We start from the raw sequence: 26,998 nt of genomic DNA on the forward strand, positions 1-26,998 counted from the left end.
GCCATTCTGATTGTTTTGCCCGTTTCTCTATAGCTGATTTCAAGATTTTTTCCTTGTTTTCAGTTTTCACATACTGAAAGATCAAGATCAAGAACTGATGTATCTTGATATTGCATTTCTTTGGGTTTGTCTTGTTTGTGGTTAGCTCAGCTTTTTGAAACTGTAGGTTTATGTCTGTTGGCAAATTTGGGTAGTTTTCAACTATTATTTCTGTGATAATTATTTTATCTTTGCCTTCTTTTTTCTCTCCTTCTAAGACTCTGATGACGAGGATATTAAATCTTTTGTTATTGTCCATGGGCTCTGGAGGTCCTATATAGTCTCCACTGACATCATGGTAGAGGTAGTTTTATAAACTTTGAGCTATGGTGAAAATCCTGACTCCCATTAGCCCTCCTCTGATACCATTTCAGCAGGGAAAGGAGAGGCTTCTCTTTCCTACCAGGTGGAGAAGGAAGCCCAGGTTCCTCCCATGGTCTGTACCAGGGATTTGTTCAGCCTAAGGAGGTCAGTCTTGTTTCCAAATGCCAGGCAGAAATATTGAGAGACTCAGAGCACAAGCAGCTTGGAACGTCACTGTTAAATGGGTCCTGCACAGGCCAGTGAGTCCTGGCTTTGACTCACTGCTGTGCCAATGATCCTATTGGTGTCTTTTGTTTACATTCACAGCTTATGTATCATTCTTATGGCCACTGGATCCCTGGGTCTGGTGGGCCTTACTGAAGAATGTGTAGAATGTTTCCATTTTGCAGTGTTGTTAAAAATGCTCCAAAAACATCCTTGAATATATAGAATTGAACACTTGGGCAACTGTATCTGTAGAACATATCCCTAGAGTTAGATTTGTTAGATCAAAAGATATGCTTCACAAGCCCTTCTCAGGAGATATTCCCTAGGCATTAATTTTCCCCCTATGGTTAGGCTATATATTTTTTCCTCAATATCTCTTAGCTTTTTTTTTTTTTTTTTTTTTTTTTTTTATCTCTTAGCTTTTAAAAATGCATTTTCTTTTGTATAATTATCTTGAGGTTGTTTATACATTTTCACAATTTGGTTTCCTCTGGCACAGTTTTTTGGCAGGTGCTCAACTACTTCTTTAATGTAGAAGTTTAGCTCACTTTGTCCTGACCCTCCAGATCTTATAATATTGGGAGATCGAAATTTACTTCTCAAATCCCTGTGTCTTATAGAACACAGACACAATCTAGATATGTTTTATCTTCTTCCTCTTTGTATTTATTGTGGAGAATCCATAGGGACTACCAACCAAGTGTGGGTTTTCAGGATAATGTTTATTAAACTTTTAAAATTTAACATTTATTTATTTATTTATTTATTTATTTATTTATTTATTTATATTCACAGAGAGAGTGAGAGAGAGAGAGAGAGGCAGAGACACAGACAGAGGGAGAAGCAGGCTCCATTCAGGGAGCCCAACGTGAGACTCGATCCGGGGTCTCCAGGATCACACCCCAGGCTGCAGGCGGTGCTAAACCGCTGCACCACCAGGCTGCCCTTAACACATATTTATAAACCGGCTAAGGCACATTCTTACTGGAGGCAGGTGCTGCATTCAAAATAAAATAGATATGAGGGTTTTTTTTTTTTTGGTAAAAGTATTATGAAATTGGAGAAATTGAAAAAAAATATTTATTTTAAAGATTTTATTTATTTATTCATGAGAGATAGAGAGAGGCAGAGACATAGGCAGAGGGAGAAGTAGGGGAGCCTAATGTGGGGCTTGATCCCAGGACCCCAGAATCAAGATGTGAGTCAAAGGCAGACCCTCAACTACTGAGCCACCCAAATGCCCCCAAAAATGAATAGTTAGACTTTAAACACGTAGAGAGAAGGATGGAGATGGAGCTCCATCCTTCTCTCTTCATCTAAATTACAGTGAAAAAAATAAAATGGCATAAACCCATAAAGACAAAGTGAATCTAAGGGGAGACAGGAGTAGAGAAGAGATGTGGTCACGCCTGGGAGATGGAAAGTGTTTTGAAGGATAGTAATTGACTTAGCAGATAGAGAGGCTAAAACCCAAGTGCTGTGGGAAAGGAAGATTGATGAGCAGCATGATATTTGTTCACTAGAGCTCTTTGAAGGGTTCTGGAATTGGAGATACCAGCTGAGAGAAAGGAGCAAGGGTGAGTCATGGAGCCAAGTAAAGAGAGATGGTTTGAAAGTTTCCCTAAGGATTTATTATGCCTCTGACCCACACTACTGTGGGACAGCCTCTCTCTAATCCCTGTAGAACAGAGAGTTCCTTCCTTGAAGAAACTGACCAGAGTCTGTGGCTCTGGACCATGCTAGCTGGTGCATCCCCATCATCCTCCCTGCTCCCACTATGGTGCCAGGCTTATCACAGAGACCAGTTCACCAGCCCCATCATGTTGGAGATCAGAGTGAAAAGTCCATGGAAAAAGTCAATGGTTCCAGAGAAAATACTCACAAAAAATTAAAATTGGGAGGGAGGTGTGTATCTTCTAATAACAGAGTGACTCAACACCTGATCAGTCTCCCAGGCACCAGGTGACAAATCTGATCCAACCACACAGCCTTTCCAAACAACTTCTTGGTGTCTCATTTTTACGCCAACTATCATTAGATTCTTGATAAACACCACTAAAATAAACGACAGAGAACAAAGTGTGTGTGTGTGTGTGTGTGCGTGTGTGTGCGTGTGTGTGTGAAAACTATTAATTGGAAGAAAAAGGAAATGTTGAAAGGAAAGGGCAAAAAATTTAAAGAAAAATTATAAGTAAGTATCTTTAGAGAGATGAGAAGACATTGCAGCCATGAAACAAGAATGGATGTCATTAAAACAAACAAAAGCAGGGAAATATCAGAAAACAAGAAAGAGATCTTAGAAATTAAAATGACTAGAGGTGCTTGCCTGGCTCAGTCAGTGTAGCATGTGACTCTTGATCTAGGAGTTGTGAGTTCAAGCCCCAGGTTGGATGTAGAGAGTACTTAAAAATAAAATCTTTTAAAAAAGAAATTAAAATGATTAGAATAGAAATGAAAAATTCAACAGAGTTTGGAAAATGAAATTGAGGAGTTCTTGCATCAAGTAGTTTAAAAAAATGGGAAATAGGACATTGGGTTGGTTCATTCCTCTTTTACAACCTACTTTTCTCTTGTCTCTCTTCCATTCCTAAACTTTCTTGTAGTTAGATTTGCCTTTGACACACTTCTGGACAATGAACCATAAGTTGAAGTCTGAGGCTTTGTTTTCTTGATACAAATGCCACCTTTTCTGCTTCCTCCCCGTTCCCTTCATTCCTGCATTGAATGTGGATGTGATGGCTGGAGCTGTAGCATTTATCTTGCAGCCATAGGTGAGAGGCCAAGAGGCCCAGAGATATTTGCCCTGACATTCATAAGCCTCTGAAATAATGCCAGTCTAACCACCTCTTGACTTCCTATGTGAGAAAAAAAAATCCCTAATGTGTTAAGCTGTTTAATTGGATATTCTTGTACTCCTGGCTGAACCATATTCCCTAATATGAGAGAAAAGTAAAAAAAAAAAAAAAGAATATCTGGGGTGCCTGAGTGGCTCAGTTGGTTAAGTGTCTGACTCTTGGTTTTGGTTTAGATCATGATCTGAGGGTTGTGATATGGAGCCCTGTGCTGGGCTCCATGCTGGGTATGGAGCCTGCTTGAGATTCTCTCTCTCTCCTTCTCCTCCCTTCCTTTCCCCTCTCTAAAAACAAAATTAAACAAAACAAAAAAAAAACAAAAAACAAAAACAAAAAACTAGTTCAAGTGGTCCAATATCCAACTGTTACAAGTTTTGGAAAAAGAAAACAGAGATAACGGGTGGGAAAATATTATCAATGGAACAAAAGAAGAAAATATCCCAGAACCTAAGCTTTCATATCTTGAAATAACATATTAGCCCAAGTCACTAAAAATCACCAGGATGTAGAATGGAAGTACTTCACAGTTTGCTTTCAGATAAATGGAGCAGAGGTCAAGAAATTGACTTTACTACAATAAAAGAATGTGTAGTACAAAGAATTAACATTGCATAGATATTCAAAAGGCTTGTCAGGAAGCATTAAACCAAAAATGTTCTATTTTGGGAGGACGAGAACTTGTGGAAATGTAGTATCTCTGGTATCCATTTAATAGAGTGGTTTAAATTTGCACTGTTGGTTAATACCTGGAAATTGCCATGTTTTGTTTTAAAGTTTGCCTATTTTGAAAGAATATGCGCTATGAAATTTTACAGACCTGGTTCTGATCCCAGTTGTGTGGTGTAGGCAATTTCCTTAACTTCTCTGTGCCTGCTTCCTCGCCTGCATGGCTACCTTAGAGGTGATTGTGGGGACTAAGGGGGGTTCTGTATTTAGAACTCCTGGCATAGAGCTGGCATTTTTTAAAAAAGATTTTATTCATTTATTCATGAGAGGCACAGAGAGAGGCAGAGGGAGAAGTAGGCTCCCTGCTGGGAGCCCGATGAGGCACTCGATTCCAGGACCCAGGGATCATGACCTGAGCCAAAGGCAGATGCTCAACCACTAAGCCACCCAGTGCCCAAGCTGGCATTTCTTAAATGTTGATTCCCATTAATGATGTATCTTAAATTGAGATTGTGCCTGTATCCACACACCACAGCCTTCCATTCTTCCCTTGTCTGAGATGGTTAAGAATCTGAGTTACCCGGGTTATGAGGATTATCCAGTCTGTTGGTTCCCAAATTGGGATTAGCCAGCCCTGGGAAAGTTGTAACTAGGATCTATGAGTTACCTTCAATATTCTAAAAGCACCCCAGAAATCATACCTGTCCTGGGTATCAGGAAAAGCTCTCAAGTGTTTTTGCTTTTGCCTAGGACATAAACTCATGGTGGTAACACTGGTTGCTTTATGATGGCCAGAAGCTCCAATGGGCATTTCTACAGCCAACTACTAAAGATAGAAAAGTTATTGGTTATATTTTTAGAAATGCCTTTTGAAAGGCAATATCTTGAAAATTCATGGAATTTATGGGGAAAATAGCGAAGAGGGCAACAATTCTTGGGTAGTAAGTTCCACCAAGATTAAGTAACTTGCTTGAGTTGCCACAGGGGGTTAGCAGCAGTAGTGCCAAGGGTAGAACTGATTTCTCCTGGTGTCTCGCTGACAGCATGTTCCACTACTGACAGAAGCTCTCCAGACCATCTCACCTTCCCACTGCCCTATGTACGGTGACAGATGTCAATCAGACTTACTGCGGTGATCATTTTCCATTATATACAAATATCAAATCACTATGTTGTACATCTGAAACTAACATGAGGTTACATCATAAATTATATTCTGTATTTAGAACTCCTATATTAAAATGTAAATTATACCTCAATAAAAAAAAATCACTGCTTTGGAAACTTGAAACCCAAGATGTTCAGTCCTCCCATATGCACAGACCCCCAAAATCATGGGAAGGATGAAAGTATTCCTGACAATTTGTCATGATTTACAGGCACAGCCAGAAATTTCTCTCATGTTTCCTTTTGTCATTTGGAGAAATTTGTACCTTAGAAGATTTAAAATGCTTGGTTACTTAAGAGAAAGAGAAAATTCTGTTGCTTGCCTATATTGCTTTCGTGCCTGTGTAAAAGCAGGGAGTTTTTGGCCAAGGCAAATCAAAGTGGATGAAACTCCCATGAGAAAGACCAGGCATGAGCACTGAGCATGCATCTGTCTGGAAACTGGAGCCTTCCCTGAAACAAGAGAAGCAGGAAGAAAGCTGCTTGGGTGATCACGAGGTGGCGCTGCACACACGCTTGATAAATCCGGCAGGTTTTCTCAATCTGGAGAATTTTTCCTGATTTACTGAAGCAGGAAAAAAAAAACAAAAAACAAAAAACAAAAACAGAAAATATGAGTAGGTCCCGTACTTGAGCTTGGAACAGTGGAAAGGAGGTGGTTCAGAGCCTCAAAGCCCTTGCTCTCTAGAATTGCGTGGCAGAGAATCCACTCGTGTTCTTCAGGTTCAGAGTTCTAAGGAGCTGCTGACTCCTCCAGGGGCAGGGCCTCAGGGAGTGACCGGCTCCAGCAGCAGGGAGCCCCAGTTACTCTGGGACGGCCCTCACTCCAGGATTGGGGCCCCAGTCGCTCATTCCTGTACGTCTGGCCATCTGACCTTAGGAGAAAGGCAATTTCCATTTCTATACAGGGAACTCATTTCCTTCTGTTGCTTCCTTTATTTTATTTTCCTCCCAAGAATTGTGAATTCTCAGTCGGTTGGGTCCTGGGAGGAGGGGATGGACAGAGCATTGAACCCACAGTGCCCCTTTCTTCCTTCCCACCCCTCCCCACAGCCTAAGACCCTCCGGTACCTTAACCTCCCCCTTTCCTCCAAAGGAAAAAAATGGGAATAGTATATTCATGCCCATTGACATCATGGATTTTCCTGCTGGTCCTGATTTAAAATATCTTGAAAGTTTACTTTCAAAGGATAGCTTTGTGTTAAAGGAGAAAATAAAAACCTGGAGCCTCCTACCCTATAGCGTTTCCTGGGACCACAAAAAACAACCTGGGCTATCTGCCTCTGGCACCTTGGATTCCAGACCAATATGATGGCACCCAGGCCACCAGCTCCTGGGATCTCTGCTGATTTAGCAATGACTCCCCCAGGTTTTACACCTGCAGCACCCTGCACCATCCCCGCCCCCCTGCAGAGTCACACCCAGACGCTGCTTGGCTGCTGCTTTGGAGGAATCAGTGTTCCAGAACAGTGCTTCTCATACCTTAGTGTGTATCAGAATCACAGAGGGGGCTTGTCAAGACTGGTTTACTAGGTCTGGGGTGCAGTCAAAAAAAATTTGCATTTTTACCAAGTTCCCCTGTGAGGCAGATGCTACTGGATCAGAGACAAAACTTCTAGAGCTGCTGTTTCAGGGCACCGAGCTGGTAGGGGGAAAGGAGAAGCAGTAAGAAGTCTGTGGCTGTTACTTGGCTGTTTTGTTTCCCCTCCTTGGCAGTGCGGGGGTGAGGGCGAGGGCAAGGAGGAATGTGTGCCAGACTGCAGAGGCCCCAAGGGGGCCTGACCTCTTGGGATGCTGTAAATCTTTATCTTTTCTTTCTAGACTAGTGGTTCTGAAACTTGGCAGCACATTGGATTCCCTTTGGGAGCTTTAAAAAAATTCCTGATGACTGGCCTCCAGTCCCAGAGATCTTGCTTGAATCGGTTTGGAGGTTGCTTTGGGCATTGGACCATATGAAAGCTCCCTAGGTATTTCTTTTCTTTTCTTTCTTTTAAATATTTATTTATTTATTTATTTATTCATGAGAGACACAGAGAGAAAGAGAGAGGCGGAGACACAGGCCAAGGGAGAAGCAGGCTCCATGCAGGGAGCTCGATGTGGGACTCGATCACGGGACTCCAGGATCACGGCCTGGGCTGAAGTCTGGCACTAGACTGTTGAGCCACCCTAGGTATTTCTGATGTGCAGCCGGGATTGAAAGCCCCTGTTTCAGGTTCTCCTCTCATTGTATTCTTATCTAATCCCCAGTGAGTGGAAGTACTAATCATCGGTCCTGGAAGCTTCCAGCTCTTTCTCACACCTCCCTACCCCTGCCCACATTCAGATTGGAATACTCTTGCACGGCTCTGACTATTGAACTCCTATGCTTCCTTCAAAACCCAGTTCAAATATTTCTTTCGTGGTAGAGACTCTTTTGGCTTCCCCTGACAGTTAATAGGTTCTTTTCCAATCTCCTGAAGCACTTTGCACACACTGGAATCACAACTTTTATTTCACTGCATTGTAATTATTTGCTTTTATATCTTTTCTCCTCACTTGATGGTATATCCCACAGGGGGTTAGAACACTGTGATTGAATGAATCCCTTGGTTGGAGATGAGGTCTGACATACAAAAGGTCTGGATAAGGAAGTTTATTAATTTCGGTTCTGTTCAGCAAACTGAGTGCCTACTGCGTGTGAAATTCTGGTGGGTGCCTAGGTGGCAAAGCCGGGTGAGCCATGACCCTGCCCTTGAGGGATTGCTCCTGAAATCGGGCTCTCAAGGTAATTTTGTGCTTATTTGATTCAGCTTGGGAACCACTTTCAGGAGGCCTCGCAGAGCAGAGGGAAGCTGGGCCTCGTTTCACACCCTCCATGGCATTTACCATCCAGCGGACTGGGTGAGTTTCTTAGCATGTCGTATGTGACCTTGCCCTTGTCTACCTCTCCAGACATGTAGTTTGCCTACAGTTTACTGTGTGGCTTGTAGTTTCCTGCACACATTGTGCTATTGCCAGTCGGAGGGTTTCTGCTCCCCCAGATGCCCCTCCCATCCTTGTTTGCCTGGCTAACAGCTGTGGCCTAGGGGTCTTCCCTGATGCCCAGGCTGAATGCCTTCTCTTTGTACTCTCTTAGCATTTTATACATAGCTCTATCATAGTTTGTTATGAACCTGGCGCACAGTAGGTTCTCCATAGGGTTTAATTGAACCTGATGTTTACAGGATGATCTCCAACTTTATCCTGCCTACGCACCATTCACACAGCTTTAGAATGGGGGTGGGTGGACATTCTCCTGGGGAATCAGAATATTGAGGAGGAGGGAGGCAGGGTCTGGTTAGAAACACCTGCACTTGGCACCAGATCCTGGCGTGTGCTCTGCTCTCAAGTTGAGAGTTGCTGAATTACGGTAAGTCAGGCAGCGCACGTGCTAGGTGCTTTTAAAACCGTGGATGTGACCGACAGTCTTCACAACAATCTTGCCAGCTAGCTATTGCTGTCCTCATTGCAGGGATGAGAGAACTGAGGTTAAGTGTTGTCCACAGCCACACAGCAAGGTAAGTGGGCAGAGGGATGCAAGGGCCAAAGCCACACTGCTTTCTTTCTCTTTTAAAAAAAATATTTTATTATTTGTTGACAGAGAGAGAGAGAGAGAGAGAGAAGCACAAGCAGGTAAAGCAGCAGGCAGAGAGAGAAGCAGGCTTCCCCCTGATCAGGGAGCCCGACGTGGGGCTCGATCCCAGGACCCTGGGATCATGACCTGAGCTGAAGTCAGACGCTTAAGTGAGCGAGCCACCCAGGCGCCCCAGCCATACTGCTTTTTGATTGGCTTCTCCACCTCTTTCCTCCACCAGAACTGGGTGTTTCTTGTAGGCACGGACATGGTCCGAGGGACTTTTGTACCCACAGCCACTTGACACAGGGCCTGGTGTCAAAAGGCGTTCGGTAGATGAGATCCGAGCTGAACCGTGTGACCCTCAGCCACATCTCTGTCATCTGACAGAGATAGATGTCCACGATGACACATTTAGGTGAGACGCCGCTGCTGTCATTCAGGGGGGCTTTACTGTGTTCAGCAGCCGGTGCTTTGTTCACACCCTGTGTGAGGGCCCTGCTCTAGTCAATCTTTGGCCTGTTAAAAGCCTTTTCAAGTTCCAGTTTTACAGTTACCTGCTTTCTGTGTCCTGGGTTTGATTATGATTCGCCTTCTGGCTCTGTCATCTTTGTTCTGTCCTGCCATTCTAGCCCATCCACGCAGGGCACAGTCTCCCTTTGTATTTTTCAGCAGAGCCTTCTTCCCTCCAAGGGTTCACGTGGCAGACAGGTCAGAAGCTTGTCTCCTGCCTTCCATGTGTCTTGAACAACACTGTAAACTGCTCAGCTTCCCCTCCCACGGGGGTAGATCTCAAGCCAAGTTCATGGGGTTGTCTCCATGAAGCCGTGGAAATGGTCCCTGTTGGCTGGGCTCCCTGCTTTACCGCTGACAGTGGTCCCTGGCTGCGTGCGCCCGACAGACCGGTGTTGGCAGCAGCATGACCACTGTGAACCTGTTCTCCAAGGTTTCATATCCCCCACGTTCACTTTCCCACTTCTCCCCCTCCGTCCTGAAGCCCACTGCCAAAACCTCCTCTCTCTTATAAGGGCAGCTTTATAACAGAGTTCCCCTTTTATTATTTTATTTTATGTACGCAACAGATCTGTAAGTTAGGTTGGGTCTAATTCTACCATCATGCTATTTCTTCTTGATTTTGGCCATGTACATACATTTTCCTTCCTCCCCCTCTCCTGTCTCCTGCTGGATTAATGAAGTATTTGCTAATATTCTATTTTATCTCCTGTATTGGCCTTTTATTTTTTTAAAGTATTATTTTTAAAAATTATTTTTATTTTTTCTATTTTTTTTATTATTAAAGAGAGCAAGCACAAGTGGGGAAGGGCAGAGGGACAGAGACTCTTAAGCAGGCTCCAGGCTCATTCAGAGACCCTGATGTGGGGCTTGATCTCACACCCTGAGATCATGACCTAAGCCAAAATCTAGAGTCGATGCTTAACTGACTGAGCCAACCAGGTGCCCCCTCCTCTATTGATCTTTTTGTTAAAGCTCTTTGTTTTATGAGAGACACCTAACTCTGGGAAATGAACAAAGGGTAGTGGAAGGGGAGGTGGGCGGGGGGTTGGGGTGACTGGGTGACGGGCACTGAGGAGGGCACTTGGCGGGAGGAGCACTGGGTGTTATGCTATATGTTGGCAAATTGAACTCCAATAAAAAAATTTAACAGAAACGCAACTCTTTGTTTTATCTAGTGGTTAGTGAAAATATGCATCTTTACCGTATCACAGTCTGACTTGAATTAATAGAAGACTTCATGTGAAATATAAAGATCTTGTAACAATATGTTTCCATTTACCTCTCTCCTGTCCTCTGTGATAATGTTACTATACCTTTACTTCAGCATGTGTTAGAGACCCAGGAACAAATTGTCATTATTTTTGCTTTAAACAGCCAATGTGTTTTAAAGAAATCAAAAAATGAAAAAGAGTGTTGTTGGGATGCCTGGGTGGCTCAGTGGTTGAGTGTCTAACCTTTGACTCAGGGCATGATCCCAGGGTCCTGGGATTGAATCCTGTGTCAGGCTCCCCAGAGGGACCCTACTTCTCCCTGTGCCTGTCTCTCTGCCTCTCTCTCTCTCTGTCTCTTGTGAATAAATTTTAAAAAAAATTGTTTTTAAAGAGTGTTATATTTCTGCCTCATATAGTTACCAATTTTGGCACTCTTCTTTCTGTATTTGTAGATCTAGGTTTCTATCTGGTTTCATTTCCCTTTGGCCTGAAAAACTTCCTTTAACATGTCTTTTTTTAATTAGAGAGAGAGAGAGAGACAGATCATGAGTGGGGTGTGGGTAAAGAGCAAGGGAAAGAGGGAGAGAGAATCTTAAGCAAGCTCCACACCCAGCACAGAGCCTGACCCAGGGCTTGATCTCACAATCCTGAGATCACGACCTGAGCCAAAATTGAAAGTCGGATGCTTAACCAACAAGGCCACCCAGGTGCCCCTCCCTTTAACATTTTTTATTGGATCAGTGGGTTGGTATTTTTCATCGTATTTGGAAGTCATTACTTTTTTTGAAATATTTCTTCTTCCCTCATTTCTCTTTGCTTTCTTTCGGAGACCTCAGTTATGCATATGTTAGTAGGTTAGTATTGTCTCATGTGTAACTGAAGCTCTGTTCTTTTTTTTTTTTTTCAGTTCTTTTTCTCTGTGTGCTTCAGTTTGGTCACTAATATTCTGTCTTCAAGTTTACTGATCTTTTCTTGTGCAGTGTCCAATCTGCTGTTAAGCCCATTGTGCATTATTTCAGCTACTGTACATTATTAAGTTCTACAGTTTCCATTATGTTCTATTTCATAGTTTCTCTGATAAGATTATCCATCACTCATTCCTTATGTCTGTTCTTTCCTTTAAATTCTTGAACATGTTCCTTTTTGTCATTTTAAAGTCCTTGTCTGCTAATTCCATCTGTATCACCTCTGGGACACTTTCTTTTGACTGCTTTGTTTCCTTCTTGTGACATGTCATCCTTCTTTATTACATGCCAAAACTTAAAGATGTTATTGTCTTCCTTTCAAGAGCGTTGGATTTGTTTTGGCAGGCAGCTGGCTACTGGAGGGTCAACTTGATGCTGATGAGTGTCAGCCTTTGGCTTGTTACAATGGGTCTGCCCTGCAGACCAGGTGGCCCTGCAAACGAGGTGGCCCTGCAACTGAGATGTGGCCTCTCCTGGATCTCAGTTGAAAGTCCAGAGTAGTCATCATGTTCTTGCTGCTACGGCCACTCAGAATATCAGTGTCTCCCCCGTTGTGTGACCTCTGGGATCTCTATCAAGACACAGCTCCCCAGCATTTGTTTTTCCCTGGTCCTTGATGTTTCACTCTGCATGCATGCAGCTCTGTTTGCAGCCAAAGACTCAGGTAGTCCCTGTGTGGGTTTCCGGGTTTCTTTTCTGCGTGTCTCTCTCCTGTCTAGTACTCTGCCCTGCTGACTTCAGCCCCTTGGGCAACCCACATGTTTGATCTTTTCTTCTCCCACCTTGGCTACCTCCCTGCATTGTGGTTTGGAAAGCCCCCAGGCAGAAGGCCAGAGAGAATGCGGATTTCACCTCTTTTGTTTTTCTTCTCACAAGGTTCCCATCCCTGCACCATCTGTAGTTTGGTACCTAAAAACAGTTGTCTCATGTTTTGTTTAGTTTTAGTGTTGTTAATGGTGGGAGGGTAAGTCTGATAGCCCTTACTCTGTCATCAGGATGCCGCAAGTTACTCTGTAGTTTGGTTGGTATTACTAGTCTATTTTATAGTAGGGGGACCTCAGGCTCGGAGTGCAGAAGTGTCTTGCTCAAGATCATGCCAGAACCAGCTGAGTAAGTAAGGGGGTAGTGCTCAGGTTGGAGCTCATGTCCGGGTTCTAGAGCTGCATTCTCAACATCATTTCTTCTTTTTACTTCCCATTTCCCTTTTCCATCTTGTCCCTCTTCCAAGCGAAGATACAGCAATCTCTTGTGCTCTGATCTTCAGTTCTATCATATTTCACATCACTTCTTATTTTTGTGTCTTTGAACCTTGCTCTACCTTATCTGGCAAGTTCCACATTTTTAGTATTCACCGTCCTTTGGTGCTTCTATTTACGTCAGAATATCTCGCCATGTTTCTTACTTGTTTTTATATTTCCTTGGTCCCAAGCCTGTACTTTCATGTAGACATCTTGACTGAACCAAAGAAGAAATGGGTTTTATTTTGTTCATCTTTCTATTCTTTTCCCCTACGTGGCATTGAAAACAGGTACCCAAGGAAGGCTAGGTGGGGAGTGGAAGTCCGTGGGTGTCAGAGGGGGCCCCCAAACCCTGCTGCTTCTCCACACGCAGCCTGAATGTGCTTCTCTATGGATATGGGTCATTAGCTGATGATTCATGACTTTCTTTACTCTTCTTGGCACATTGGGATTAGCTTACTGTCTCTTTTCTTCTCCTGGAAACACTTCCATAAAGGTCCCTTTTATTATCCATTTCGATCATGCCACTAAAATCTATCTACTCCATTTTACCATTACATTTTTCCTTACATTTCCAGCACACTCTAGAATTTTGTATGAAATTTCCTTATTCTTGCTCTTTCTCTTTCCCCCTTGTTTCCTTCTCTGTGCAAGCTCTTCTGGAAGCCTTTCTGTGGTACTTTAAATTCCATCATTTTAATTCCGATTTCTTCATACTTGTCCCTCTATTGATTGTTTCTACTTGAGGGATTCTGGTTTTCTCTTTAAAACCTTTGATTTCAGGGCCACTTCCTCATATCATTTTCTAACATGCCCACCACTGCCATCCCGGGAAGATCAGATTCCTGCTCTCCCCTTGATCTCTCTCCTCTTTTACTTTTTAATCTCTTCTTGTCCCATCAGGAATTTACCCCCTTCTTTATATCCCTGCCAAACTTCTAGTTTTTGAGAAGTGAATTTTGGCTTCATCAATAAAAATGGGAGCTTCATTTATGTGACATGTCACAACCTCTATCCTTTTTTGTACATAAATAATGTCAACTCCCCTGGCTCCTTTCCATTTTGGTAACTACGTAGTCAACTGTTGGCATCTGTGTTTAAATAAACATTTTGTAATCCTGTGTTCTTACAACCTGGGTTATTTGTTGGGGCACTTACTTTAAATCATTCTTTTTTTTTTTTTTTTTGTCTCAAGAATCAGTGGAAATATTCCTTTTCTCTCCTGACCCATACTGGTCTTGTGGCATTTTGGCAGGGGGTTATTTTTATATATGACTTTTCCTTTTCACATTTCTTTTGGGGGTAATAAGGATTTATTTGGAGGGGGGATATGCATCTCCATGAAATGGATAGTTTTATTTCTTCAGCTCATAAATATCATTATGTATCATCAGATCCAGATTCCAGAAGTGTTTGGAAAATTCCTATTATAAACTCTAAATAAAAATCTTACTCTTTTAGGGATGCCTGGCTGGCTCAGCAGTTGAGCCTTTGCCTTTGGCTTAGGGCATGATCCCAGAATCCCGGGATCGAGTCCCACATCAGGCTTCCTGCCTGGAGCCTGCTTCTCCCTCTGCCTATGTCTCTGCCTTTCTCTGTGTGTGTCTCTCATGAATAAATAAATAAAATCTTTAAAAAAAAATCTTACTCTTTTAAAATTAGCTGGTAAGGAAACCCATAAATCCAGGTCTTCTCCATGTTTCTGGAGAATGATCTGCTCCAAACAGGTAATATCCAGACTACTTCTTGCACAAACTGATGTTTAGTTTATATTTCCCTAGAGTCCTTTAAGTGGTAGGTCTTGCCTTCTTTTTAGTGGTAATTTCATGCTTCTGCTTTTAATTACTGTTTATCTCATTTTTGTGAATTTAATTAGTCTTTGAAAACTTCTTTTAGATTTCTTTTTCTTTGTTTCCTTTTCTTCCTGCCCATCCCTCCAGGACTTGGGATCATGTGCAATGATTTAGTCAAACCTCTCTATCACTTTCCTGCTTCTTCTAGTCCCTCTCGTGCACTTCACAGACCTTACCCCATGGAGTCAGACTTATCCATGTAGGTACCTTTTCTGGTTAGAAGCTACCTTCTCCTAAGTGTCTCCTCAGCACACTGATCACCATGCCCTGGCTTCTTTCATTGATTTCCTTTTACTTTTTTGCCACCACCAGCTGAAATCAACTTTTATTTCTCTCATTTCTCTCTGATGTTCTAATAACCCTGAGTCCCAGGTAGCTTCCTTAATCCATTTGAGCAGATGTTCCCATCAGACCTTTCATTTTGCACCTTTGAAGCCAGCCTGGTAGGTCCAGCTTCCATGTTTTTATGACTTGTTCCTGGGCAGTCTGCCTATTCTCTCACCAACGAAATTTACACTCAGTTGGTTATGGTTTTATTCTCAACATCTGAATGTTTCACTTCGTATTACTCTCAAATGATTTCTTAGGCTTCATCTTTTATAGGTTTTTATCCTATATTAAAAGCATAAGAAAATATCTCAAGCTTTTCTGACAACAGTTCAATTTCATATTTCCCCAGTCTAAATCCCATGAAGGTCAGCTGTTACTGTTCTACCAAGATGGCTAATACCTCACCAAATCTCATTAACCGAATCATAATGTATTTATGAATAAGGTCTTTAGGTTTGATCTGACCTGGAATCACCAGAAAGTTCCTAAACTATCTTGACCCCTTTTTATTGATAAAGTCTCTAAAATAAACCGGATTTCTCTGGTGGTCTGAACTTACTTCATACTCCTTACTACTTATTTCTAAAGAGATCTGCAAATCTATATTTTGGGTTGAAAATTGAAAGTCAGGTTCTCTACCACAAGTCTCAGACCACAGACTTTAGAAGGCATTGCATGGTTGCTATGCCCAGAGTCTGGGCAGTATAGGGGAACCTTTTACTCTGTCTAGTTCCCTATGTTATTTGGATGAAAGCTGAAACTATGTCCCCACACCTGATTTAGAATTTCTCTAAGTTTGAGGGCTTCATTTTTTTCAGTCCCCAGACTTACGGAATTGGGACTTCTTTGTCTGCATTTATGGTTGATTTTATGGTCAGCAGAACTGGCAACTGTCTAATAGGAGTAGTAAAAGACTCCCAGGTTTCAAACCCACTGGTACCTTTTTATGATTGCATCAACAAATGTTGGTTACAGTCCCTTAGTGCACTGTTGGCTGGGTTGTTAGGCTCTGGTTTTAAGACACAGTTGTTAAAAAGCAAATATTCTTTAAGACTCTTATCAGATAATTTCTTGGGGAGGGCCCTGATCATTCCACTGTCCTTGGAGTCTGGTGGACACTGATTCCTATTCTTAATAACTGAACCCACTATAAAGTCTTTGAGCTTCAGTGTCCTCATCTGTAAAAAATGAGTATAATAATACCTACTTCACTGAATTGTTCTCATTTCAATGAGGGCTTTGGAAGGGCATTGGTATTACACAGTGCTAGGTAAATGGTAGTAATTTATACTTCTTTTTGTTTTTTGTCTAGCCTTGGTGGGTAGTGGGGGGGCGGCATTACTGGCATCCAGAACACACAAAAGACAATGATAAAGAATGATTATAAAAATAAAGGACGCAGGGCAGAGGGGAAAGCCTACCCTGAGGTAGAGAGAGCAGCATAAGAGTGAGAACCATGGGTAAAGTAATGAAGGAAATATATATGTCAAGCAAGAGGTGTCCTTCTTTCTTTACCCTTTTGTGGAGTGGTGGGTGTCAGCACTTGTTTTATTGTAGGAGGCGGGAAGGGAATATACTATACAGCTTTTTGATTGGAACATTTTCTTTGGAGGAGCCAGGATCATACTAAAACCATGAAGGTGTTAGATTCCAAAAGAATAGACATGGAATTGTGGACAAAAGATGGAAGACTCACAAAGGAAAACTGTTTCCACTCACCAATTTTGCTTAGGACGGACCCTAGTTTTCTCTCTTATGTTGTATGTATTCCCCTTAGTCACCTAGCTTGGGTTGGGAGTCAAACTGATGGGTTAAACTGGTGAGCTGAAGGGAGATGAATGTTGACCATGGAACTGTGTTATACCCAGAGGAAGGGCTATGGGGCTCTGAGTGGGACCCTAACTGTGGTCCTTCTATTTCAGGGGTCTGTGTGGTGTTGGGCATCAGAGGAATGGGTTCAAGTCTGGTCATATTCTCTCCTCTCCATGTAACCTTGGATCTGTCTCCTGACCTTTCTCAGGCCTTAGTTTTCTGATATTATCTAATATTACTACTTAGGTCACTTATTAAAAATATTGTGTTAATGTTACTGCTAATGTTTTCTGTGATGATTAAGTGAAAGGGACTTGGTCATTTTTAAAGCTCCACACACATTTTTCTATAAAATTTGTATGGAACTTTGTTATTTTAAAGTTGAACCATATTAATGTAACAAATGAGGAAACTGTAGTCCAAATAGGCTAAGGGAGTGTTAAAACAATTAGTGACAGAGGTAGGAATGGAACCCAGGCTCCCGTCTCCCAGGGAGGGGAGTGGAGGGAGCCCGGAGGATTGTGGGTGAGTCTTTGAACAGGGGAACAGGTGAGTAGGTTCTGAAAGCAAGGGACAGAAGGCGGTAAGAGGTTCTTTGTGTGTGTCGGGCAATGGGTGAGGAGAGCAGAACACAGAATGGAGTCTTTCATAAGTGAGTTACTGCTTGGCCTTATTCCCAGAATACCTGCTAAGCTGAAACTGCCCAAGGGAAGGGGCCTTCGTTCATCCACAAATCCTTAGATATTCTTCTAACAAGTGAGTTTGTGTGGATGGTAGGGAGCTCTGAGGAGTCGGAGGAGGTGAAGTTTTCCTCCCTTGAGCCAGAAGAAGTGTAGTCGGGAGGCGGGGGGGGGGGGGGGGGGGGGCGGGGGGGGGGATGTAGGACATGCAGGGAGGGAGGGAGGCTGGGATCAGGTATGGGGAGGGGTCAGCATGGTTCTGTCCTTCGTGCCAGCTAGGCCTGGCCAGGTGGACAGAGCAGCCCTCTGTGTTAAGGAGGCAGATTCTCTGACATCAGCCACCATCTCTCCCTTAGTGTGCTCTGAAGGCAGGGCACCTCTGTTCAGGGTTGTGGGCAGGCTGCTCCCAAGCTCCTTTAATAAGACGTTCCTTGAAGGTGATAGGCTGAGACAGGGACAGGCACAGGAAATAGGGAGAGATTCACAGCTCATTTTGATATCTGGGTTGACTGTTCTGATTTATGCTCCCTCTCTGACTTCCAAAGGGCTCCCCCTTTGTCCTTCCAGAGGACAGTGGTGTACTGGATTTGGCTCATTCCAACAGGTTAGTTTTCTGGGCTTCTCTGAGTCAGTGGGTATCACACTGGCAACTTGAAATAGGCCAAAGTAGGAGTATTTATACCAAGGGAACTGGCAAATGTTACAAATCAAGGTCCTTTTTTCCTGGCTAACTGGTTGTTAAATTGTTACCATCACAATATTGGCTAAGTGGAATATGGAGTTCCATCGATTTCTTTGGACTGGCTTCTATTCAAGTTCTGTCTAATTGGCTCCTAGAGCTTCCTGAAAAGATCCAATAAGCCTAATACCCTAATTCAAAGTATCCACCCCCTTCGGGTGTTGGATCCCTTGGGAAAGAATAGTAGAGGGGACCAATGCAGAGCTCTGCCTTGGGCTGGAAGTGACCAGGCTCTTGTTCCAGGTTTCTGGCCACCATTACTTTGGAGAGACTAGAGACAACTACTTTGGGGGCAGAGTGACCACAGTTCATATGACGGAATCAGGCTCAGGGCTCCGAGCCTGCTCAGAACTCCATGCCAGGGCTCCTTGCTTTCCCTTACTTATCTTTAGATGGCAATCATACAACACCAAGATGTCAAACTGTCGCTAATTTCTAACCAAGGCATCTGGTGTTTGGCAGGTCCCCAGGCATCTGACTCTTACGACTTTGAACCACTTTGACCTTATTTGTATGTTCAGACCTGAAAGCACTGCAAATAGGATCTGCTCTGTCTCCCCACCCAAACCTTTCTTGCCTGATCCTTCATCCCACTTCTTGGTTAAAACAAAACCCCACAACTAAGAAACCAACCAACCAACATCACCCAAAACCAAATGAAACCCCCTTTTGAAAAAGGAAACCCCAAACATCATTCTCACCAATCATTCCAGGAGGAAGCTAACTTTCTGTCTTCCAGAAAATGATAGAAACATGCTATTCAGAAAGCACCCAGCTCATGAATCACGTATCCTCCCACGACTTCATCTGCACGAAAATAGATGCTTCATCTGCTTGCATTCCTAGTTTTCCTGCCCAGAAGTCATTATCCTTTGGTGACATCAGAACTGGTTGCTCCAAAGGATGGTTGCTGGTGAGGTGCAGGCAGTGCCAGCTGGTCCGGTGCCTGGGCACAGCAGTTCTGAAATGTCCCGCGAGGGCAAAGGCTGAGAGCTGGGCTGGGATGCAGGGAGGGAGGACATCTGACAGAGGACACTCTCTCAGAGATGACCAAATCGAGCTCCTGTATACTTTCCGTTAGGGGCCCGAGAAGCCAATTGACCTGCCCCTAGTCATTCCCTGAGTGGGTGGAGAAATGAGGCAGACACAGAGGGGGCCGCGTCCAAAAAGTTTTACCAGATGTGACCGCCAGCAAGGTTTGGATCAGGCTGTTGCCCTTGCTGTTAAGAGGTAAGTTGGTGCTCAGGATGGTGGGGCAGCTGAAACATCGCTTTGCGGGGGGAAAGAGCACAACTCTTGAACCCAGTATGTGGATTCTCCTCCTATGCTGCCCCGCATAGGGATTGACAAGCTACTGCCCAAGGGCTGAATCCGGCTCACTGCCTGTTTTTGCACAGCTGGGAAACTTAAGAAATGGCTTTTATGTTTTTAAATTATTGAAAAAGAAATTTAAAAATGGAACATTTTCACGATACATGAGAATTACATGAAATTCGAACTCCGGAGTCCATAAATAAAGCTTTATTAGAACACAGCTGTGTCTATTCCTTTTACGCATTGTCCGTGGCTGCCTCTGCTTCACGGCTGAGTCAGGGAGCTGGTGACGTGGCCCGCAAAGTTCAAAGTATTTACTCGCTGTCCCTTTATGGAAAAAGTTTGCTAGTCCCTGGACAAGATGCCTCTGGAAGGTGCTTGTGGCTCTCCCATTCTAGATTGGGTGACACATTTACATTTGCCACCCCCTCCCCAACTTCGGTGATGGTTCTCCTTGTGAATTCTCCATCTGTTCCTACCACTTGCTGTTGGGGTTGGATTCAGCCCAAGGAAAGCAGAATACAAGGAGGCTGTGGCTTGAAACCCTGGGCTCTCATGAAAGGCAGGGGGACAGGGAAGAATGAGAGGAGGGTGACACTGGACATGGGACAGAAAACCATTTCTTAGTTTAGTCATCGGGGTTATATTTTGATCCATTGAATGTTGAGCCAGGAGAGCATTGCATTTCCCTTCATGTTTCTAAAAGCTCACACTCAGGGCAGAATTTCTAGTGGTTTGGAGACAAGGACTGGCCTCTGGGAAGGGTCCCCTCTTCTCTTCTTAGCCTTCATGTGGTAAACACGAGTCTGGGGAGATCTAGTCCCGAGGCCTGGAGAAGAGCCCTGGATTAGGCTTTGGCCCTGCAGTGAGAAGGGTCCTGTGGCCCTATGTCTCCCAGCCTCAGACCCCAGCCTTGCTCCTCGGTCTCCACTGTCCTGTGTCATTGACTGTGGTCCGTGCCTGGTGCCTGGTACTGCAGGACAAGCCGCTCTACTTGGGGCTGTTTCTTTAACCATAGAAGCCAAGCAGTTGTGGAAATGCTTCCAACTACAACTTGTGGGCAGCTCTTACTACACAGCTGCTGCTCAGTTCCCATTGTCCAAGGAGATTAACAACAAAAAATAGCTTGGAATTTTCTTTTTATCTACTGCATGTAAGACATGGAGATAGAGGGATTGTGCCCAGTGTGTGTGTGATGGGAGCAGGGCACTGTCACCACCCCTGGATTAGTAGCCAGTCCCAAACACACAGCTTTTAGAGCTCTTTGGACAAGTTTTCCATCCGGGAATCTCTCCTACACGTCGTCTGACAAGTGACAGTGAGTCTCAGTACTCTTTCTTTGATGCCTTCTGTCATGTTCTCCTCATCCCTGACCCAGCCTGTCACACAGGCCTGGACTTGTCCAGCTGAACATGTTATTTGTCATGATCCCTGACACTCTGCTTGCCGCCTTGGGGACCCTTTCTAAGAGGCATCTTGGTGTTGCAGAAGGAACACGAGCTTTGCCAGAGGTTGGAATTCGGGGCATTTAGCTATGTGACTTTGGAGAAATTACTTAAATTTTCTGTGTCTAGATAGAGAAAGAATGTACTATTTTACAGCACAATCATGTTGATTAAATGAGATAAATGTGTAATATGTCTGGCACAAAGTTAGCCCTCACAAGTAGGATTTATATCCCACTCTGGCCACATTTGCTTTCCTTTCTATTTTTCTTTAACGTAGTTTCCAGAACTGAACATAATATTTGAGATATGGCTTGAACAATGCAGGGTACAATGGAGCCATTTCATCCCTATTAGGACAATAATCTTCTTCTAATGCAGGCTACTGTGAGCTTGGCTTGCATTGTTTGAGACAGCCTCACTACTGAAATTTCCAAGCAATACTGGGTTGGGAGTCAAGACAGTATTCTTTTCCAGTTCTTCCATTTATTTTCCTGATAAATATTTATTGAGCTTCCATCGCGTACCATGCACCAGGTGGTACAACAGTGAACAACGCAGACAACTGCACCCCAGTGAGGGAGCAAATGGTCAAAGGTATAATACAGTGCGGGGGGGGGGGGGGGAGATACAAACTATAAATCAAAACAACCCAAATAAAACAAACAAAAATAAAGCTGGTTAAAGGATTGAGGGACTCCTGACACTAATTAGTTGTATAGACTCGGTAAAGCAAAGAGATTGAATCAGATCTTTTCAAACAATACTCAGAAGAGCCTCAGGGGTTTGGGAAGATGCCTTTGGGTCTTTATTAGGTGAGGTGAATTGCTGGGAGGGGTTGCTGACTCATTAGACCTTTTGCCTCCTCTACAAAGCAGTCCCAAAATGTCTTCACTTGGCCCCTGTGTAAAATTCTCATCAATGAAAATGTTCTATTATTTGAAAAAAAGCTTGAGATCATCTATATTGGATAGTCTCTGGATTCTCTGCTTAGCTCAAAGACTGAGAATTGCTAGAACTTTTCCATTTGAACTACTGCTAAACCAGATTTCCCTCGGTCTGAGTGAGTGGTGTAAAATAGCATTTACATCTATTAGTGTGAATTTTTATCTTCTTAGCTTTGGTCTATTGATCTGGTAGCCCGAGATAATTTTGCAACATTAATTCTAAGATTCTACATATTAGTGATACCTCCTAGCTTTGGTTTTTCTGCAAATCTGTTTTATGTGTCTTTTACATCTTTATCCAGATCGTTTACAAAAATGTTGATTAAGATTCAGCCCTGGGGCAGAGACTTTTGATCCTTTAACAGACTATCAGGTTGATCTAAGCATAGTCAATGACCTTTGAATTTTATGTGTTCAAATGGCTACAGACCCATCAGAGTATCATAGCACCCAGCCAGTATTTCCTCTTCTTACCTCAATACCATCTCATTTCTGTGCTTACTTAATGGCTATTATCTATCTAATCTGGGATCGACCCTGGGGAAACAGATAAATAAGACACGAGGGATTCACAGCTAGTAGGAAAGATGGAAATGCAAGCCAATAATCATAGCCATATGATGAGGGCCAAAGGGCAACATGAACCAGGACGTTGGGAGGAAGTGCTCAGCTTTGCCTGGAAATGTCGGGCCTGAGGTGGGGAGTGGGGTGGGGGAGGGATTTTCTCAGTCAACAAGACATCTCCAGATTACCTCATTCAAAAAGGTACCCATGGGAACTGTTGTCCAAAGTCATATGAAATCTAGATAGGTGACACCGATGACAGCTTTCTGATCATTCCCAATACTTGTTTCTGGAATTTAATTTTTAAAAAGGTGAGATGTTATCTGATAGGATGGGGGCAGATGGAAGTGAGGTCAGAGGGGATGGATGCATTAGCTGAGGGCCTTGGGGAAGCTAAGCTCAGGCTGGAGTAATGGGAGCACAGGGGAGAGATCATAGGGGCAGGAAAGTCAGGGCTTGTTGAAAAAATGGAGAGGAGGACTGAAGGAGAGTGAGAAGTTGTTCAACACTCTAGATTTTCTATTTTGGGCACCTGGGTGGCTTTTGGTGCTATTACCCAGGACCATGAGGAGAAATCCATCCCAAATAAAGTTTTTTTTCTTCTAAATAAAGTTTTTGACCAAAAACATGAAATAGATCCACCAGCTTATTTTAAGCATATTAAAAAGGAGAATAATTGGGTCATTTCTATTTGTCTATTTTATAGAAAAAGGCTACACAATGTTACACTTTATTCAGATTACAATTAGAGTGATTATGAATTAGTGTTCTACACCATTACTCAAGTCTTAAAAATTAGAAATTGCTGTAGCAGTATTTGCTATAACTTAACACTATGAGAGATTTAAAAAACTAACAGTCACTGCAAAAAAAAAAAAAGTTAAAGAACTACTTCAAAGCAAGCAAAGTCAGTACCAATACAGATATTTAAAAAAAATAAATTTAACAAGCAAGGCTAGAGTTTGATAAATTCCATATCTTGTGATCTATTCTTGTGCATTCTTCACTTCTTGAGTCACTCCCCAGATCGGTTTGTATTGTTACTAAAGGATGATTTACACTGTCAGTGTCAAACCAGGCCAGCTGATTGTTGTCACCTGGAGGCAGCCCATCCATGCGTGAGTCCTGGGCATGCCCCAGTCTGGCAGCCCATCAACTGGATAGTCAGCACCAGGGTGGTGGCCACCTATCTCATGCTTCATAGAACTATGAGACAATTGATGGAATATATTTTTTCCCTCCTAATTCTTTGGCTTCAGATTTCCAGTGCTAACTGCTGATTTAGGAGAGGATGGCTTCTGATATATGCCTGGAGAAGTAAGAGAGCAGTGATGATTTCCTTTCTCCCCAAGGGGATGCTTATACTGCGACAAGCCCTCTTCAATGTGACCTGGCTGCATCCTTTCTAAACTTTAGCTTCAGTTTTGAAGCAGAAGGAGTATTTACCTGTCACATGCTTCTAACTGGGTTACCACTTTATTCCAGTCTGCCAGGGACTTTCCCAGTTTTAATAACCAAAGTCCTGCCGACTATGAGTCCTTTTAGTCCCAGGCAAATCGGGACTGTACGTCATCCTAGATGTACTTGAAGTGCAAGAGTGCTTGGTGTGTGCACAGAACATTCTTAGCAGCCTTGGGTAGGCAATGCAATTGCTGGAACACAGCGTAGCTCTTAAGTCTTATCTGCCCTGAAAGAGGTACATGGGGTCTGGGAGGCAGCAGGGAGGATCCAGGGTGGCTTTGTGTGTTGTAGGGATGGGGATTGAGGTCACCCCAGGGCAAAAACACACAGGGCAGACCAGAGGGGCTTCGAGCAAAGCTATGGCTGGGCTGCAAGTTGGTCCTGTCACCTCTCTGGGGGGCTGAGCCAAGCCTCCCCTACTCTACTTTCCTGAGCACCTAACCGAATGGAGAAATTGCATGGAGAAATCCAAGAAGACAGAGCAAAAGGTCAGGCTGGGCTCTCCATCCCTCAGACCACAGCAGCTCAGATGCAGGAGCTTCCTGGGAGCATTGCTGCCCCCGGTATGCTCCCCAGCACGAGAGGCCACGTACTGCTGCAGGAAGATGGGGAAACAAGATAGGCAGAGCCACAGTTTTCTATGAAAATGTTAGGTAAGAAGACAAAGTGACTGTGGGTATCCTGAGACGATGGTGGGCATCAGATTTTTGTCTGTCTTCTCCTGCCTTCCCTGCATTTACACACACACTCACTGGGGAGGGATGCAGAATGGGGAAATTTTGCCTCTCTTCACTTCCTGTATGAAGCATAAGAAAATCTTTGGCAAATCGAACCCTAAATTTATTGCTCAGCTGAAATCCAGCAGCCCCCATGGCACCCCTCTTCTCCCTGCACCTCCCAAAGGTTAACTAGTTCCCACAGGGTGCAAAAAAGGGGTTATTGAAAACAGCAGGGTTTTTTTTTTTTTTTTTTTTCCTTAACTTCAGCACTTCTGGTAAATCTCTGATCCAGCATCTAGTGGTTAACCACTGATACAGGAAATGACATTTAACGTTTTTATCACTCAGCCAGAAATGGAAGAACAAGGCAAGTCTGTGTTTAGGGAAGATGGATGGTTGCCCACCACCTTCATCTTAAAGGCACACCATCTCTTTTTCTGATTGCCTTGGTGGTTGGTGGCTCACTTCCCCCTCGGCCTCGGCTTTGCTGACAATGAAGCAGGCATGGCCGAAGAGTCACAGCCTTGCTGCCAGAGGATGGGGATCCAAACGTTGCCAGCTACGAAAAGGATTCTGGGAAGCAACAGGTTCCTCTTTTCCACGAGCCGTTGCATGTGGGGACAGCAGGCAGGAAATGAGTGTGGATGCCCCAGGTCCCAGGCGTTGGAACCGCAGCATCAGCCCAGGGTGAGGCTGGGCCTGGGGCCACTCAGTCAAGGTGAGACTTTCAACAAAGCCCCTGTCCGGTGGTGCTAAGTGGAGGACAGTCCGCAAAGGGTCATTAACCCCTTTCGAGACAATCAGCAAAGCAAGAGTGTTGAACACCACAAACCACAGTGAGAGAAATGACATTTGGTTTCACTTGTAGTTTCCCTCGGTCACTGGGTTCTTCTCCATTTCTTGTCGCCCTTTTGCGATGAGGGGTTTTCAGTGCAGCTGCTAAGGGGACTCCTTGGAAGAGCATGAATGCCAGCAGCCACGACGACAGGAAGCACCCACACTGCTGGGTGGTACTGGATTCATGGTCCTTACACGCTCCAGGCCTGCAGGTGCTAAGTGCTATAGCCAGCCAGCTCCCACTGTGGGTTGCCAAAGCCATTTACTAGGAAGCCCCAAGCTCCGCCTTCTTGCCCAGGCTCCACCACACCCACTGGCCAGAGAGAATCAGGAGGCTGAGGCATCTAACCCTGGACGCCCTGGTTGGGGTGGGAGGGATCCAGTCAGTGCATTGCTGGCAAACACGGCTGTATCCCCCTATTAATCAGGGCCTGAATTCTCTGATAAAATTCCCCAGGTCCCTTCCTTCTCTTACTAAAAACTAGCATGATCTTGTTTTTCTGAAGAGAGTCACTGGGTGCAAAATTCTCTTGCTCTCTGCTGCCCTCCTACAAATGCATCTCCATCAACACTAGGAGGCAGGGTGGTAGAGTGGGTGAGTTCTGTTCCAGGGGGCAGCAAAGTTGGTCGGCTGCACATTATCCGCCAGGGAACTGACTGGAGTTACTTGCATTTTTGCTCTGCATTTTTCTGGAAGGCATTGAAGCGAGGACCCCTCACAGCCTCTGGGAGCCTCAGTTTATCCATCTTGGCATTTGCTGTGAAGAGGTAATGAAACCTAAAGAGCTCTGAAAATAAACATGTCCTTCCAAATGTCTACTGTCCTCCATGCAGAGAAATAAGCTGCTGTGTGGCATCAGAGATGTGTTCAGGTAACAAATACTGCACATCATTTTCTGTGCAGGGCACCAGTCTGACATGTTCTCTGAGCTCAAGGAATTAGTCTACTCAGTGGTGCTCATCTCTGGCCACCAGCTAGAATCATAAGCAGGAACTTACAGAACACCAGTGTGCAGACCCACCTGAAGAGCCTCTTGTTTAATGGGCACTCTCACATTTTTTTATAAGGTTCCTTGGTGATTCTATGTGCAGATTAAACAACCACTGATCTAGTTGGAGGTATGGATAAGTTAAATCAACAAGCACTATATGCCCTGATTTTGGCAAACACAAGTTGCTATGGGAGTATGTAGGCAGGGGCCCTTCCCCAGCCTAGAAAGTGCTGGGGAGACTTTGTGAAGTAGGAAGCCTCACAGCTCAGACTTCAAGAGCAGGAATTAAGCAGGAGACTCTGGACCAAGGGGCTGAGGGGAGGGCAGGGGAGGATATGAGGATTTCCAGGGAGAGTGAGAAGCATTTTCCAGGTCCAGGGGTGAAAAAGAACAAGACACTCATGTGGGATTGCAAGTAGTTCAACATGGCTGGAAAAAGCCTGGTAGGAAGCCCAGTGATAAAGCCAGAGATGAGGCCAGCACCAGAACATGAAAGGTATCGAAGGCAATATTAAGAACTTTGGACTT

General features: G+C 44.0%; 1 long non-coding RNA gene across 6 annotated transcripts in view; it reads left to right on the forward strand.

Moving 5' to 3' along the window:
• The first annotated feature begins 6,076 nt into the window (after positions 1 to 6,076).
• Positions 6,077 to 26,998, forward strand: part of LOC144297220 (uncharacterized) — a 67,192-nt gene continuing 46,270 nt past the window's right edge. The window contains exons 1-2 of one of the 6 annotated variants that reach the window (XR_013364297.1): positions 6,077 to 7,222; positions 8,045 to 8,135. This is a non-coding gene — a long non-coding RNA (uncharacterized LOC144297220). Of the gene's footprint in view, positions 7,223 to 7,269; positions 7,426 to 7,463; positions 8,020 to 8,044; positions 8,136 to 12,484; positions 12,650 to 18,011; positions 18,057 to 19,179; positions 19,422 to 26,998 lie in introns of those variants that run through there. The other 5 variants (XR_013364296.1, XR_013364303.1, XR_013364300.1 and 2 more) reach the window with 5 other exon arrangements.

This window comes from Canis aureus, chromosome 25 (genome assembly GCF_053574225.1).
Source record: "Canis aureus isolate CA01 chromosome 25, VMU_Caureus_v.1.0, whole genome shotgun sequence".
Lineage (NCBI taxonomy): Eukaryota > Metazoa > Chordata > Mammalia > Carnivora > Canidae > Canis > Canis aureus.